This window comes from Mauremys mutica, chromosome 4 (assembly GCF_020497125.1).
Source record: "Mauremys mutica isolate MM-2020 ecotype Southern chromosome 4, ASM2049712v1, whole genome shotgun sequence".
NCBI lineage: Eukaryota > Metazoa > Chordata > Testudines > Geoemydidae > Mauremys > Mauremys mutica.
Window position 1 is genome coordinate 35,715,854 of NC_059075.1, and position 13,748 is coordinate 35,729,601.

At 45.5% G+C, this 13,748-nt stretch overlaps 1 long non-coding RNA gene across 1 annotated transcript in view; it reads right to left on the reverse strand.

Moving 5' to 3' along the window:
- Positions 1 to 10,578, reverse strand: part of LOC123368626 — a 28,216-nt gene extending 17,638 nt beyond the window's left edge. The window contains exon 1 of the long non-coding RNA XR_006578842.1: positions 10,522 to 10,578. This is a non-coding gene — a long non-coding RNA (uncharacterized LOC123368626). The remainder of the gene's footprint in view (positions 1 to 10,521) is intronic.
- Between the last annotated feature and the right edge of the window lie 3,170 nt (positions 10,579 to 13,748).

The window sequence follows — 13,748 nt, forward strand, 5'->3', positions numbered from 1 at the left end:
CTGTGCAACTGGCCACAGGGTGCTTTGGGAAGGGTTTGCAATGCATCACGGGGCAGGCACAGCATCCTACTACATTGCCAACTGCTTTTCCACTGAAGGGGGAGAGTACGTGACAGGGAGTGTGTGTGTGTATGGAGGGGGCAAAAGAGTGTGTTTTGGGGGAAAGAGAGTGTCAGCGTGCTCTATTGGAAGTTCAGATAGCGGCAGGAAGCAACCAGTCCTGATGCAGGGGGAGGAGGAACCCCGACATCAGCTCCCGCCTCCCTCCCTGGGCTCTCTGCAACACACACACACACACATCTCTGTGTTTAACAGCATGAACGTTCCACATTAATGATTTGCTTTGTGTCCCAGAGCAGATCAGCATAGCACCCAATGGCTGTCAGAAACGGTGCTCTGAAAGGGGAGGGGCACATGTCTCCAAGGCAGCTGAGTTCAAAACAATGAGCAGAGCAGTCACCTGAGGTATTATGGGACAACTCCAGAGGCCAATTACAGCACAGAAAGCAATCAAGGGTCTACATTGGCAATAGATTCCTGGAGCCTCTGTGCAAATAGCCTTACGACTCTCGTCGAGGTGGGTTTTTTTTGCAGCGCTGCAACTGAGGAGTTTCTGCGCACAAAGTGGCTTGGCAGTGTGTACACGTCTGCAGTATGAGTGCAAAAAGCTGCTTTACCGCGCAGAAACTTGCCAGTGTAGACAAGCCCTAAGTAGACAAAGGGAGGGAGGGGAAAAAGTTGTGCTGTATGGATACACAGGAACACACCATCCCTGCCCCCAACAAGTTTCCAGTCTAAATCCCAGTCCATTAAGAATTGGATTGAAATCTCCAACTGATTTCATACTATCAGAACAGCTCTCCTAGTTTATCCCCGTTCCACATTGTCATACAGGTGAAGGATTCATGTCCCATTGCTAATCTCCTGCACCATTCAGCCCCCTCACTAAAAAATCAAACAAAACAAAAGAGAAAAAAACACTTTCTAACATGCTTTCACAATAGCATGAATTAATAGACATTATAACTGAGAGGCAGATGTTTGCAACTAAATAAACCATCACACAGCAAAGTGATGTTTTCTCTGAACAAATCACCTTACAACAAACCCTGCCAAGTATTTTCTAAACCCCATTTTTTAAAAGATTACTGTGAGTCCTTAAGTGCAGCATAACAACATGGAACCATTTGCCTCCAAATGGGAGAAAGTTTACATGCAGAAGCCTCATACAGTCAGCCACAAGAAGTAAAGATACCAGAGGTGCAATTTTCAAAAGTCAGGTACTTATGGGGTGTGCAAACAGATTGCTACCCCAGAGATTTGGCAGCAGCTCTGCAGACTAAAGAGATTTTTAGAAGTGAGACACATCTTTAAAAAAGGGAAGAAGGAGAATCTGGGGTACTACAGACCTGGCAGCCTCACCTTAGTCCCTGGAAAAATCATGGAGCAGGTCCTCAAGAAATCTATTTTGAAGCATTTGGAGGAGAGGAATGTGATCAGGAACAATTGACATGGATTCACCAAGGGCAAGTTATGCCTGACCAACCTGATTGCCTTCTGTGATGAGATAACTGTCTCAGTGGATATGGGGAAAGCGGTGGGTGTGATATACCTTGACTTTAGCAAAGCTTTTGATATTGTCTCCTTCAGTATTCTTGCCAGCAAGTTAAAGAAGTATGGATTGGATGAGTGGACTAAAGGGTGGATAGAAAGCTGGCTATATCATTGGGCTCAATGGGTAGTGATCAACATCTCGATGACTAGTTGGCAGACGGTATCAAGTGGAGTGCCTCAGCAATGTGCCACAACGCTGATATCGAAGGGCCATCTCTGGGAGTCAGGGCCACCTGGGGGGGGGGAAGCAAGAGGGGCAATTTGCCCTGGGCCCCGCAGGGGTCCCCACAAGAGTTTTTTTGGGGCCCCTGGAGGGGGTCCTTCACTTGCTCCGGGGCCCCCGGAAAAATCTCGCGGGGCCCAGGCCCCTGGAGCGTCTTCTGCTCCAGGTTGTCATTGGCAATTCGGTGGCGGGGGGTCCTTCCACTCTGGGACCTGTCGCCGAAGTGCCCCGAAGACCCGCGGCGGGAGGTCCTTCCAGCACTTCGGCGGTGGGTCCCGGGGAGGGTCTTCGGTGGCAATTCAGCATCAGGGGGTCCTTCCGCCCCAGGACCCGCCACCAAAGTCCCCAGGCCCCCTGAATCCTCTGAGCGGCCCTGCTGGGAGTCAGTGTCCATTCAGTTATTGAATTCTACCTACCATTATGGGCTGGGATATTCAAAGAAGCTTAAGGAAATTAGGTTCCCATATTTCAATGAGATTAGGGCGTCTAAGGACAGGTCTACACTATAGAGTCAAGTGACCTAAGTTATGCAACTCCAGCTATGTGACTAAAGTAGCTGGAGTCGATGTAGATTAGGCCAACTTATTGCGGGACCCACTAAATTGACCCCTGGTGGATCAATCGCTGCAGCGTCAATCCATGGTAAGCTTAGACAAGCCCTAACTCATTTAGGATATGTCTACAATGGAGGTGATGGTATAATTTCCAGCTTGGGTAGATATATTTGTGCTAGCTCAGATTGAGTTAGAGCACTAAAAATATCAGTGTACTCATGGCTGCATGGGTGGCAAGAGGAACTAGCCGCTGAGAGTATGTACCTAGGTTTCAGACAGGATTGTACTCAGGGTAGCTAGCCCACCCTGCCTCCCATGCACCCAAGGTAACACTGCTATTTTTAGCACACTAGCTTGATCTGAGCTAGCGTGGGTATGTCTACCTGAATTGGAAATTACACTTCCAGCTCCAGCGTAGATATTCCCTTAGTTTCCTTTGAAAATCCCAGGCCCGCTGTTTATCTTTAGGGACAACCATATTGATCTCACCACTGTCTATACATCTGCCTGTATTTCCAATCTACTTGTAATGTCCTATCATCGAGGTATCTAGGTGCTCAACTCTATTGATGATGCCACCAAAACAGTTAGCAACAGTTGTGGGGATGTTTTTTCTGAGGTGGACTTTTGTTGGCTAAGAACTGGGCTGATGGCTGAACCTGAAGCCCTGCATTCATTTTAAATACCATAGGCTCATCAGCAGCTATCAGATGATAATTATTTTGGTCACTACTGATGGGATTTTTGTTGCTTTATGTCACAATTTCTGACAATAATGAAATACTCTGAGTTTTCTCACTGTTTTCTTCAATTCTTTGTCTCTTTTCCTGGGGCTTGAGCCTGAGGCTGAAAAGTATCTGTGATTAATTATGAGCAAAACTGCCAATAGCAATGCTAACTCAGGGATTCCTAAGTGCCAATAGATTAGGTATATTTAACTCAGTGGTAAATGAGAAGTCAGCAGAGAGCAGACACAGGGTTGCTGCACCACCCTGACCAAACTCTCTATTTTATCAGTCATCTGTGGTCATTGCCTTTGCTTTGCTTAAAATGTAAAGAAAATAAACCTTCTTACTTTATTATTTTCCTTGTGTAAATTTTGGATTAATGTACAGCTTGGGTTTATCTATGAATAGCTGACCAACAGGTAAATAAAACTGGGGGGAAAGCCAAGAAATGCTTCCCCACTACCCTAGAGATTTGCAAATGAGTTGCAGAAAAGGGCAATGCACAAATGACCTAAAACATTGGTTTTCCTAAGGGATGATTGATGGCCCAATTCAACTGTGGTGCCCAGAATGAGTGCTCAGAAAACACCTACACATAAATACATAAAGGCATTTTATATTAAAAAGAAAAGATACATAGAAGGAGGATGGATTTTTAGGGTTTATTAAATAAGTATGTATAATTATGTATTGTCCTTAATTACATAATCTCAAAGTGCTTCACAAATTACTGTTATTCATATTTTGTAATAAATGTATTACGTGTTCCACAGATATGCAAAAAACTAGTTCATTCATTTATTCATTACAATAAAGGACAGGTTCCTGGGTTATTGCATTCTAAATTAAGGCAAGTTACAGAAGGATAATACCTATTCTTTAAAAAAATATGTAAACTCTAATTACATAATCTGTCTTGAATATAGAGAAGTATTATTATAATATCACAGAAAGGTAAACTGAGGCACTGTCTGCCTAAGGTGCTGTTGATTACCATAGTACCTGAACACCTCATAATTGTAATGTATGTACCCTTACAACACTCATGTGAGGTAGAGAAGTCCTAATATCACCACTTTACAGCTCAGGCACAGAGACTAAATGACTTGCTCAAGGTCACCCAGGAACTTTGTGGGGGAGCAGGGAATTGAATCCATGTCTCCCAAATCTAAATGTAGTGGGCTGAACTCTGGACCATGCTATTTCTCATACTGATAGGTACTGAGAAATACCACTGAGAGGTTGCCCAAAGTTATGCAGTGAATCAGTAACAGAGCTGGAAGCAGAACCAAGGACTCCTGACTCTACGGCTATATCTACAGCTGGAGCTGGGGATATGATTCCCTGTATCAGTAGACATGCTCTCACTAACTCCCATCAAGCCAGTGCATTACAAATATTAGTGTAGCCACAGTAGCATGGGCAGTGTCAAGTGGAGGCACAGGATGGCCACCCTAAATATGTGCATAAAGGGTCCATCTGGGTTTGTACTCGGAATGGCTAGTCCCCATGCCATCACTGCTTCTACCAGTGGGTACCATTGCTACACTACTATTTTTAGTGTGCTAGCTCAATATGAGCTAATGCAGGTATGTTTGCTCAAGCTGGGACTCACACCCCCAACTCCAAGTTATAAATGTAGCACTAATTCACTTGCTCTACCTATTGCCCATTAATCAAATAAGAGCCAGTTGAAACAGGGATGAATTTCCAGATATATTAGTTTGAGCTGTCTCTAAAGATCAGGAAAAAAAAATTGTCCACTCCAAAATCTGATTAACCTATAGAGGCACTGAGATTGTTCTTGTATTGTAATCCAGATGATATATTTGTATGTGTTCAACAGAAAAATTGCCCTTCAGTTGATTAACTAAATTATTACATACTTTTGCAATGATGCCAAGAGAGTGGGGAAAAGGCAATGGTCCTTCAAGACATTTAGAAGCAATAAAGCCCACACACGAAGACACTGATCTTAAAATGGCCTTGAGTATGAAGAAATTCTGTTTATCCTGACATTTTCAAAATCAGGATCAAAACAGATGTATTCTCTGTAGTCACTAATGTTGGCAATTACATTTAGTTGCCTATGAATGCATATTGCACAATTTGCAGTTATTGAACAAACCAGGAGAACTATTCTGGGAGTTCCTATTGTGTGTGGGAAGCTCAGCAATTCTGCTTTCTACACACACTAGCTGAGTTCTTAGCTCTCCTTTCCCTCCCCAACTCATTACAAAAAAAGGCACTTTTTCCCCCTTTTCTTCTTCATCTCTTTTCTCTTGTCTTCTGTTCTACTTCATTTATTTTTATAACAAATCACAGGGATTTTTGACATTACAAACCAGACTGTATTTGCAGCAGCGATGGGCTTTAAGTCCAAGCATATAGACCTGTATTTAAATTTTCCTGAAGCCAACAGAGGCTCAAATCTCAGGATTAGATTTGACCTATTGGCCACTCCTAGGCACTAGTCAACTTCAGAGCTTCCCATAGTTTGGGATGTTAGGTTCTGGGGGTCTGGTTCATGTCTCTCTCTACTGTTTATTGCATGAATGTATGTTGGAGAGTTTCACTCCCTTCTTTGTCTCCGTCTCATTTCTCCAGCTATCACGCCTCTCCTGCTCTTATAGAACCATTATAATGTAGGGTTAGAAGGGATATCAACCCGTCATCGAGTCCAGCTGCCCTCACAGAAGCAGAACCAAGTAAATCTAGGCCATTCCTGACAGGATCCAACCTGTTTTTAAAAACCTCCAATGATGGTGATTATACAACCTGCCTTGGAAGCCTATTTCAGAGCTCAACTATCCTTATAGTTAGAAAGCTAGTTCCTAATAGTTAACCAAATCTCCTTTGCTGTAGATTAAGTGCATTACTCTTGTCCTACCTTCAATGGACATGGAGAACAATTGATCACCATCCTCTTATAATATATTTGAAGACTGCTAATGAGTCCCCCCGACCCCCAAGTCTTTGTTTCTCAATATTAAACATGCCCAGATTTTTTAACCTTTCCTCATAGGGCAGTGTAGTGGACCCTCACTCTCCATGCGGAAGGAGGCCCCTCATTCACATTGCTTCTGGGCTTGCCACACCGTCTAGAGGTCACAATGGGAGGTCTCAAGGCATAGGCCATCTCTTGGTTGGGCTTGTCTGGCCAAGGCACGAAGCTGCAGAAGGGTCTAGAGAAGCCCTGGGAGTGAGAGGTACCAAACGCCAGGGACACAGTAGAGTAGGGTGGGCCTGCATCCCCCTGCCACCCCACCCTGGCCTTTGTCTCCACCCCTAGGTGGAGCAAGGCCCTGCAGATCCTCTAGTTCCCAGCCCCACAATAGTGCTGGGCACCAAACAGTCATGGCCAGACTTTAGCCTGGGCTTGGGGAGGCAGGCTCAAGCTGCCAGCAATTAAACACAGCCTACCGGGGCTGGCTTTGGCCAGGGTGGGGCTCAGGCCTTTCGCCAGGCAATCACAGTTCATGGAGCTGGTGCGGGCCTGGGCTTGTGGAGGCTCATGTAACCCTCCAAAACATCTGTTAGTCTATAAGGTGCCACAGGACTCTTTGCTGCCTCAACTAAACACAGTCTCATGGCTGGCTTCAGGTCACCAGCAATGCAACAGTCCACAGGTGGGCTGGGGCCTGGGCTTGAGGGGGCTCAGGCTGCTGGCAAACAAACAGTCTCGTGGCTGGCTTTAGCCTGGGTAGGGCTCAGGCAGCCAGCAAAGCAACAGTCTGTAAGGAATCTGGTAAGGGCAGGAGCTTCCCTGCGAAGTGTAGGGCGTTGGCCACCCCAGGGTGGGGTGGCAGGGGGATGTGGGCCCACCCTATTCTACTGTGTCCCTGGCGTTTGGTACCTCTCACTCCCAGGGCTTCTCTAGTTCCTTGGGGTATGCCACGGCTGGCAGTCTGGGCCACTCCCAATTCTGCGGCTAGGGGACAGCCGAGTGTTGGTTCCCCTGCCGGGTATGGCAGAAGTGTCCTTCTCCTCCACAGATTCCACACCAACTGACCTGCAGGCAGGGGCGGCTCTAGCCATTTCGCCTCCCCAAGCACAGCAGCACGCTGCGGGGGGCGCTCTGCCAGTCGCCAGTTCCGCGGCTCCGGTGGACCTCCCGCAGGCGTGCCTGTGGATGCTCCACCAAAGCCGCGGGACCAGCAGACCCTCCACAGGCACGCCTGTGGGAGGTCCACCGGAGCCGCCTGCCACCCTCCCGGCGACCGGCAGAGCGCCCCCCGCGGCATGCCGCCCCAAGCGTGCGCTTGGCAGGCTGGGGCCTGGAGCCGGCCCTGCCTGCAGGGCCTTCCTCTTATACTTCTGGCCCCACCCTAGCACGTCCAGTGCGGGGGGCGGGGAAGGCTAGGCTCCACCCACCAAAGGGCATGTAGTGGACTCTTGCTCTCCCGTACAAAGGGAGGCCAATTGCCCTCACTACAGCCAGGTTTTCTATATCTTTTATCATTTTTTTGGTCTCCTCTGCAGTGTCTCTAAATTGTTCAAATCTTTCCTAAAGTGTGGTGCCCAAAATGGAACACTGTACTCCAGCCTCACAAGTGTATAGTAGAGAAAGACAATTAGCGCCCGTGTTTTACATACAACACTCCAGCTAATATACCCCAGATTGATATTAGCCTTTTTCTTCACTGCATCATACTGTTGACTCATATTCAGTTTGTGATCCAGTATCACCCCCAAAATCTTTTCAACAGTACTACAATGTAGCCAGTTATTTCCCATTTTGTAGTGGTGTATTTGATATTTCCTTCCAAGTGAAGTACTTTTCACTAGACTTTATTGGATTTTATCTTGTTGAATTCAGACAAATTCTCCAGTTTGTCAAGATTACTTTGAATTCTAATCCTTCTCTCCAAAGTGTTTGTAACCCTTCTCAGCTTAGTGCCATCCACACATTTTATAAGTTTATTCTCCATTCCATTATCCAAGTCACTATTAAAAGTACTGAATAGTACTAGAAACAGGACTGTTTTCTATGGGAACCCACTCTTTGTGTATGGTCTTTCAACCAGTTGTGCACCCACCTTAGAGAAATTTCATCTAAGCCTGCATTTCCCTAGGTTGCTTATGAGAATGTCATATGGGACTATGTCAAAAACCTTACAAAAATCAAGATGTATCACGGCTACTGTTTCTTCCCTATCTACTAGGTCAATAACCCGACCAAAGAAGGCAATTAGGTTGGTTTGGAATGATTCATTCCTGATAAATCCATGCTAGTTATTTCTTATGACCTACTATCCTCTAAGTGCTTACAAATTGATTGATACCAGGAAAGATACTGGAACAAATTATTAAACAAAGTTAGGCTCATGGGTCTTTACACTGTTCTTTGCCTATTTTTGCTCATATTCCTTCCTCCTGGTTGTTAATATTAATTCTGTTGAAGATTGAAGCAAAATAGGCATTGAACACCTCAGCCTTCTTGATGTCAGCAATTATTAGCTCTCCTCTGCTAAGTAGAGGATCTACACTTTCCTTCATTTTCTTTTGCTCATAATGTATTAAAGAACCTCTTCTTATTGCTTTTTATGTCCCCTGCTAGGTGAAACTCATTTTGTACCTTAGCCTTTCTGATTGTATCCCTGTATGCTTGTGCTATTCGTTTGTACTCCTCCTTAGAAATTTGTCCTGTGTCCACTTTTTGTAAGATACCTTTTTGATTTTCATGTCATTAAAGTGCTCCTGAGGGAGCCTCTTCCTATTCTTTGTCTATTCTACCTTTTTCTCTTCCTCCACTCTCTCATCTCCCTTTCATCTAGCAACCCACCCAAGCCATCCCCAGTTCTTTAGTTCCACATTTATAGCTCCCATCAGCTTTCACAGACTCCCCTTCCATCTAATCTATCTGGATGTCTATTTAAGTCTAATGCACTAATCACCTTGGTATGTAGGGCTGAAATATATAAAAAAGAGATTGGGTTTCTGCAGCACCCTGTTATCTATGGGCCAGGAGGTGGAATTTCCCTTGGTCCCTCCTTCCATTGAGGACAGTCTTGTGCAGACTAATATATCTTGCAAACTATTCTAAGGAATGCAAGACATAGATTCCTTCTTATCTTCTGTAAGTGAGGATTTCAAAGTCAGAAGCTCTTCACCAAAAATACTTCATCTCCCAGCATGGCAAGTTTTGTCCTGGGCACCACCAGCTTCATCATCAGCCCTGTTGAACTGTTCTCAGGATGATGTGGAAGGAGATGCCTTTAGACCAGAAGTCCCCAAAGTGTGGAACATGCCCCCCTAGGGGGGCATGGAGGAACATCTGGGGGGTGGCCCTAGCCAGCCCCCCAGGGGCAGAGAGGGAGCACCACCCAGCCCCTCCCCACCCCCAGCTCTGTTCCGGTCATGCCCCCAGCTGCGTCCCTGGCTCTGTCCCTAGCCTCGGCGTGGCTCCACTCCCAGCCCCGCACCATCCCCCAGCCTTAGCCGCTGGCTGCGGCTCCATTCTCAGCCTGGGGCCAAGGCAGGGGGCAAGCCCAGGAGTGGAGCCACACCTGGCTTTGAGCCTGGCTGTTCCCCCCCCTCCTCCCCCGCAGCCCAGCTGCAGCTCTGGCCAGCCCCTAGCCTTGGCTCGTGGTTGCGATCCTGATCCCAGACCCACCTTGGCCCCAGCCTTGGCCTCCTTACTCCATCCATGTCTCTCCTTCCTTGGTGCTGCGGCCCCGCTCCCAGCCCCAGCTGGGGCTGAAGACAGGGGCAAAGGGGATGTAACCCTTAAACCCATGACTTTGTAATAACCATCTTCCCATCTCTCTTCTACCCCCACATCCCTCTTCATTCAGCATCTTACAAATGTCTCAAAAGCAGCATTGGCAGTTGTCATAGGTCTCACCCCACTTGGAGCTGTTGGGTTCCAATGTGGGGACCTGCACTGGTTTCCCTCTAAACTAAAATCCTAGTTTAGATCTAGTAAAAGCTGCCACCACTCAATCAGGTATGTGGATTGAGACACAGTCCTTCCCCAAAATCCTAGGGAATTCCAAGAGCCCCAAATCCATGGAGTTCTTACACCCAGGAGAAATAAACCATTCCCCCCTGCTTCCTCCCCTCTCCCTTTTCCTAGGAGAGACACCGGGATTTAACTACAGAGGGATACCTCCCACTCCCCTTTCCGAGAGAATCCACCCAAAGAAAGATCAACCAAGTCCTTAATAGAAAAGAATTTATTAAAGAATAAAAAGAAAAGTCACTGTCTCTGTAACCAAATTGGAACAATATACAGGGTCTAAACTTATCAATCTCTGGAGAGAATTCCCCCTCCCCCTTTCTTTCTCAGTGAAAGCAAAGTAACAGCAAACAGGAATAAAGAATTTCCTTCAGCCAACACACAATTGCAAATATAGAAAGCAACTCAAAAGATTAATCCACCTTTCTAATTAATACTCACTATTAAATAGTAGAAATTACTCCAGGAGAACTTGGAGACATGACTGACCTCTCTTAGAGCCAAAGAGAGCTCTGAGCAAACAAGGAACACAGACAAAGGCTTCCCTCCACAGAGATTTGAAATTATCCTGTTCCTTGATTGGTCCTCTGGTCAGGTGTTTCTCAGGTTACTGAGCTTGTTAACCCTTTCCAGGGAAAAGAGACCTTAACCCTTATCTGTTTATTTATGACAGCAGTGTTCAGCAGAAGTTCACTGCAACCATCTCCCTGACCAACCTCTTTCCTCCAGCTTCTATGTACACCTTTTCCCCTCAAACTGATGCTGGGGTCTCACATTTTCTCTCCTCTAATTCTCCAGTCCTTTCAACTCTATCCCTTTCAGCCTCCTAACCTCCCTAGGAGATGTTAAATGCTAACTTTCTCACCCACCCACAGCTGCAGCCTTTCCTCTGCCCTTCTTCCATGCAGGTAGTTAGTCAGCAAGTACAGCCACTCTCCATTTACTTTTCTGCTCTCCCTCTGGTTTCCACTCTCCACATTTTTCTGTGCACCTAAAGACAGTTTTGATTTTCATTCAGCAAATGCTAAATAAATTTGATTTGCATAACATACCCTTGAAAGTAATTTCAATTGGAACTGATTATGTGTTTACAGGGGGAAGGAGCAGGGGGAAAGTGGATTGCAATAACAAGCCTGTGTTTTATCAGAAGAAAAGCCACCTTTTAGCTTGTTTGACAAACCCACATCTTGGCATTTCAACACTATTCTGCATTTCTGAATAGACATTTGAGCATAAATCGTTTTTATTATAGCGTGCAGTATGTTTGATAATAAACTTTTAAACGCTATTTATTGTGCTACACATACAAAACTATTACCTTTTGGTTAACAGCAATAGTTCATTCAGTGACAAATAATGATTTCAATAAAGAACTATGGGGAACATTTGATACTCCAGGAAAACATAACAGTACTTACTGATTGATGCCTCCTCCCCCATCCTCTGTAACACATGATGAACACATTCTATCTTTTCTCTGGCAAGGGCTAATTATTTTTCCCCCTGCAGTTGTAAAACAAATTTCACTGCCTGACCAACAATTGTCTACACAATTCAGTCAGACATAGGAAGAATGAAAACAAAAAAAATCCCCCAAATCATAGCCCCTGTATATCCTAATGCTGGAACATAACTAACATCCCTCAGGAGTTCTGTCTACTGAAGGGTGTGGGCCTCACACAGCACACTCAGCTGCCCAAACTGGAAAAAAAATATTTCACACAGAACAGAAAGAAAATGATGGTGTTTTTCTGCCAGGAAGGATAACAGTTCATTCTCCAACCTAAGGGGTTCTTTGACGGAGTGTGATCTAGTGCTTATAGCAGTCGGGGCTGGTAGCGCTCTCTCTGCTGGGTCACATCATCCCATTGGTTAGAGTGGTGGAGTGCAGTTTCATTACCAAAGCAAACTTCTGAGAGGGTCCCAGAGTTTCACAGAAACTATATTTTGTGCTTTTCCCATGCCCCCCCACACACACACTTTATGTGCAATTGTCTTCTGAGGGAGGCGGCAATCTTTACTCTGGGGGATTAGCCTGCTGACCCCATTGGGACTGAAGCACTCACAGAAAAAAAATAGTGGGTGCTCAACGCCCACTAGCCACCCAAGAATCAGCTATTTGGTGGTGTGTGGGAGACATTGGGGGGAAGGGAGAGCGGGGCGGGAAGAGGTGGAGCGAGGACGGATCACTGGGGGAGGGCGGAGCAGGGGCGGGAAGAGGTGGAGCGAGGGTGTGGCATTGGGGGAAGGGGTGGAGTGGGGATGGGGCCTCGGAGCAGAGCGGGGTGAAGCACCCATCCAGAAAAATGAAAGTCAGCACCTCTGACAGCAGGTAGGCCTGACCCACCCCACAGCAGGCTAGAAGACACTCCTGCTCCTCCTGCTGCCAGGTTTTGCCCTCACAGAACAAGTGTGGTTTCCATTATACTGACAATTGCCAGTGTGGCTCACTTTTGTCTGGCTTCCCAGGTAAGGAGTGAGGCCCATTTGCAGGCAGTGTGAGGGAAGCCAACCCTGCTTTGTAGATGAAGATAATCATATGCCTTTAACCTCAAAGTTTGTCAGTCCAGAACCTTGCATGAGTTTGTCACTAAACACAAAATAAAATGTGTTATGGAAATACACACATATGCTAACTCTAGGCTAACTATTCTAGCAATGCCAATGCAGTGTGGTCCTAGAGGCATACATGACAATGTCTTGTTAGTTGCCTCTCTCGCAACTGGCTCAAGTGCTGCTGACCATGCATGCCCTCCTCAAGCAGTGATTCACCAAGCTACTCCTCCTCCCCCATTTCAGATCTCTGTATAAGACTCACATATTCTGAAATGAGTGTATAATATGTAATATTAATTAGTACTGGGGCCCTGGGGTGCATGTGCAGCTTTTAGTTGAACTTCCCAGATGAACACTAGCTGGAGTAATAGTCTGATCTTATTGGTGTCCCTTGCCTTCCGTCACCCAATCCCCTGTCTATGCTTTGCTAACCCACATGTGGCATCCTACCTAATAATCATACATTTTGAGGACAGCAGGATCAACTACAATCATCTAGTCTCAGCTATGGCATAACACAGCAAAATTTTCCCAACGATGACACTGGAATTATAGTAGTTACTTATTTTAATAGAAGATTTGAAGCTGTTTGGGCAGAGATTGTCTTTCTATTGGTTAAAAGCACTGAATACACTTTCGGGTGCTGCAAAAACATTGTATAAATAAGCGATCATTATCAATCATTAATAGTAATGGTTACAGCATACCAATTAAAAATACTGATCCATGTGTGAAATTACAAAGCACTCAAAGTAGCTTAATCAATGGATGTAGATAATTATTACTATGCTCACCAGGAGCTCTTATTTGAATAAGAGAAGCTCACAGGCTATTTGAAAAACAAACAGACAGTAGATAAGGCTTTCCACTGTGATTTTTATGATCCTTAAGCCTATTCCACAATTTAACCCTGTATGCACTTTTTTCTATGGTCAGAAGAGAAGCAAATTAGATTAATCTGTTTCATTCTAGTCCATTGTGGAAATATATTCATATGTCAGACAAAATCATAATGCAATTGGCATTCTCTGCTCAAGTTATGAGTAGGTCTAGAGCAAGAGGAAGCATTACAGGCTCATTGACAGAGTTGTGTGGTTCCAGAATGTGAACAG